Source organism: Leiobunum rupestre, chromosome 3 (assembly GCF_980474605.1).
Source record: "Leiobunum rupestre chromosome 3, qqLeiRupe1.1.hap1, whole genome shotgun sequence".
Lineage (NCBI taxonomy): Eukaryota > Metazoa > Arthropoda > Arachnida > Opiliones > Sclerosomatidae > Leiobunum > Leiobunum rupestre.
Window position 1 is genome coordinate 38,614,358 of NC_143386.1, and position 4,317 is coordinate 38,618,674.

The following is a 4,317-nucleotide window of genomic DNA, read 5'->3' on the forward strand; positions in this document are numbered from 1 at the left end:
TAAAATTAATCTTAAATATAAATTGAACCTATAAACTTAATCTTAAATATAAATTGAACCTATAAAATTAATCTTAAATATAAATTGAACCTATAAAATTAATCTTAAATATAAATTGAACCTTAAATTTAAAATATGAAACACTAAAACTAATAATTCTAAACAATTGTAACCCTTAATAATATTCCCAGCATTTGTAAAAACCCTTGTATATATGTATATTTTCAGTGTATTATTGTATTTTTATTTTATTGTATTGTTTTTGAAAACCTTCCACGCTCTCTGGATAAAACCCAGAAAACTCCAAGTGCGTCACCAAAATTTCCACCGCAATATCGTTTTGCACACCTGCAACGGATATTGGCCATCGGCCCCCCTCTTTTTCATGGTGACGCGGAGTTTTCTTCGAAACCCCAGAGAGCGAGGAAGGGCAGAACTGTATAAACCTTTCTCTTGGAAAGACCCTAATGGTCAAAATTGGTTGCTAGTAAATAAAACTAATTTTCGTAGTCGTTAACAGTGTTTTTCTTGTAAGATAGAAAGTTTGATAAATCATCACTTCGACGCGATCGGGAACTATTAAAATAGTTAAAGGAAAACAATTCTAGCATCACGCAAACACCAATATTTTGAAAAGCACGCCTTTTAAAAAATAAACTCTCGCCAAATTGGGCTAGAATTTGGGCTTGTTTACAAAATAGGCCTATTTATAATTGGGCTGGAAATTGGGCTCCTTTGAAGAGCTGTTGGGCGGTGAAGGTAAAATTATATCTGGCAGCTCTGACCATGGCAAAATCACGGGTTGATATTTTCCGAAAATTAAAAAATTAAAATTTTGGGCAAAACAATTGGGTAAAATTGATAAAAGTGGGTAAAATCAATTAAATACAATCCGTGATTTTCCCATACTATTTTACACAGATAAAATTTAAACTTGAGTTGTGAAAAACATTTTTGGTTGCCATGGCAAAACGAATGGCCATTGAAACCTTTCCCTTTAGGAGCTTTCAAGGTACATGAAGGGCTACTTAACCCCCGAGTTTGAACAAAAAATCGGAGATAAACACCTCGGGATGTCTCCTTGTTAGTGTTACCAAAATGCTCTGATTTTCAAAGATATTGTTCTGGTGCACGAGAAAACGACTGTACACACGAACAGAAAGAGTTCGATATTATCTTTGGTAAAAGCAAAAATAAATGAACCGAAGTTATCAGACTGCTATACTCTCCATGTTGGAGGCATTTTGACATCGAATTTAAAATTTTGCACGCTCCTAGGCCGAAATAAAAATATTGTTATTTTTAAGAAACCGTTTTTTATACATAGTAATAGCTATACCCACAATTCCCAAGTGCAATTTATCGCGTCAAAAGACTGGTATGGAAATTACCTTTTATTTGACTTGATTTTATCTTCTTTTTCATAAGGAAAACGCCTTCCGACTCTGAGCGCTATTTCGATAACTTCGGTTCATTTACTTCTGGTAAAAGTAAATTGTTGAAACTCGCCACTGTGCATACATCGTGCACTCGTTTGAAAATAGAAATGGGAAAGCTGACTAATGTTGTGTGGCGCCATCTTCAGCATAGTTGGAATAAAAATTCTCTGGCCATATATTTCACGCGTTGATTGCATTGCTTAATTTTTAATACAAATCGCATCACGTTAAAAAACCAATTCTTAAAGGTCTACAGCCCCACCCTCCAAATTCAATCGATTCTGTGGCCCTTTAAAGGGAGTATGAACTAACTCGAAAAATGGTTGGTTAACACGCGTTAGGACTGTTTTGTTAACGTAACTAGCGCCAATTTGCCCTAGCTTCTATTAAAACCTGGTGGCGAGAGGTCAACATAAACATGGAAGTTAATACTCACTTAAATGAAGTATAGGCTCCCTAGAGAAAAATTATAATGCCATAGGTTACTTACCATCATTTACCACCTGTTAAATAACACTTTCCTAAAACGTCTCATTGTGGTAACTCATAACTGGCAGTTCCACAGTCAAGGAAATCTGTTAGTCCTTCGCTACGTAATGCTTTATATGGTCATTGGCGAGACTGACTATCATAAAAAATAGCTTAAGTAAATATGTGGCATTATTATTTATTGGGTTATTTTGTGGTAACACTTAAATAAATCCTCTCTTCACTTTAAAGAGAAGGCGTGGTTTAACTCAAAAAGGGCAGAAGGCGTGGTTAAATTCAAGAAGGCGTGGTTTAACTCAAGAAAGGCAGAAGGCGTGGTTAAATTCAAGAAGGCGTGGTTTAACTCAAGAAAGGCAGAAGGCGTGGTTTAACTCAAGAAGGGCAGAAGGCGTGGTTAAATTCAAGAAGGGCAGAAGGCGTGGTTTAACTCAAGAAGGACCGAAGGCGTGGTTTAATTCAAGAAGGGCAGAAGGCGTGGTTTAACTCAAGAAGGGGAGAAGGCGTGGTTAAATTCAAGAAGGGGAGAAGGCGTGGTTAAATTCAAGAAAGGCAGAAGGCGAGGTTTAACTCAAGAAGGGGAGAAGGCGTGGTTAAATTCAAGAAGGGCAGAAGGCGAGGATAAATTCAAGAAGGGCAGAAGGCGTGGTTAAATTCAAGAAGGGCAGAAGTCGTGGTTTAACTCAAGAAGGGCAGAAGGCGTGGTTAAATTCAAGAAGGGCAGAAGGCGTGGTTTAACTCAAGAAGGGGAGAAGGCGTGGTTAAATTCAAGAAGGGCAGAAGGCGAGGTTAAATTCAAGAAGGGCAGAAGGCGTGGTTTAACTCAAGAAGGGCAGAAGGCGTGGTTTAACTCAAGAAGGACAGAAGGCGTGGCTTAACTCAAGAAGGGCAGAAGGCGTGGTTAAACTCAAGAAGGGCAGAAGGCGTGGTTAAATTCAAGAAGGGCAGAAGGCATGGTTTAACTCAAGAAGGGCAGAAGGCGTGGTTAAATTCAAGAAGGGGAGAAGGCGTGGTTAAATTCAAGAAAGGCAGAAGGCGTGGTTTAACTCAAGAAGGGCAGAAGGCGTGGTTTAACTCAAGAAGGACAGAAGGCGTGGTTTAACTCAAGAAGGGCAGAAGGCGTGGTTTAACTCCAGAAGGGCAGAAGGCGTGGTTAAATTCAAGAAGGGCAGAAGGCGTGGTTTAACTCAAGAAGGGCAGAAGGCGAGGTTTAACTCAAGAAGGGCAGAAGGCGTGGTTTAACTCAAGAAGGGCAGAAGGCGTGGTTTAACTCAAGAAGGACCGAAGGCGTGGTTTAACTCAAGAAGGGCAGAAGGCGTGGTTTAACTCAAGAAGGGGAGAAGGCGTGGTTTAACTCAAGAAGGGCAGAAATCGTGGTTTAACTCAAGAAGGGCAGAAGGCGTGGTTTAACTCAAGAAGGGCAGAAGTCGTGGTTTAACTCAAGAAGGGCAGAAGGCGTGGTTTAACTCAAGAAGGGGAGAAGGCGTGGTTAAATTCAAGAAGGGCAGAAGGCGAGGTTAAATTCAAGAAAGGCAGAAGGCGTGGTTTAACTCAAGAAGGGCAGAAGGCGAGGTTTAACTCAAGAAGGACAGAAGGCGTGGTTTAACTCAAGAAGGGCAGAAGGCGTGGTTAAATTCAAGAAGGGCAGAAGGCGTGGTTTAACTCAAGAAGGGCAGAAGGCGAGGTTTAACTCAAGAAGGGCAGAAGGCGTGGTTTAACTTAAGAAGGGCAGAAGGCGTGGTTTAACTCAAGAATGACCGAAGGCGTGGTTTAACTCAAGAAGGGCAGAAGGCGTGGTTTAACTCAAGAAGGGGAGAAGGCGTGGTTAAATTCAAGAAGGCGTGGTTTAACTCAAAATGGGGAGAAGGCGTGTTTAAATTCGAGAAGGGCAGAAGGCGAGGTTAAATTCAAGAAGGGCAGAAGGCGTGGTTTAACTCAAGAATGACCGAAGGCGTGGTTTAACTCAAGAAGGGCAGAAGGCGTGGTTTAACTCAAGAAGGGGAGAAGGCGTGGTTAAATTCAAGAAGGCGTGGTTTAACTCAAAATGGGGAGAAGGCGTGTTTAAATTCGAGAAGGGCAGAACGTGGTTTAACTCAAGAAGGGCAGAAGGCGAGGTTAAATTCAAGAAGGGCAGAAGGCGAGGTTAAATTCAAGAAGGGGCCACGTTGTTTAATTCAACGTCGAATTAACATAAATTGTATTAAATTACAATCAAAGAGGCGTGGTCCAACTCAAGAGCCGTAGCAAGGAGAATGGAGCAAGTGGTAGAAATCAACGTAAAATTTACATAAATTGCAAAACGAAGAGTCGTGGTCCAACTGAAAAAGCAGGAGTAGGCGTGGTCACAGTCAATTTAGAAAAAATTAAGTTTTTGCTTAGCTTTTTATTCAAA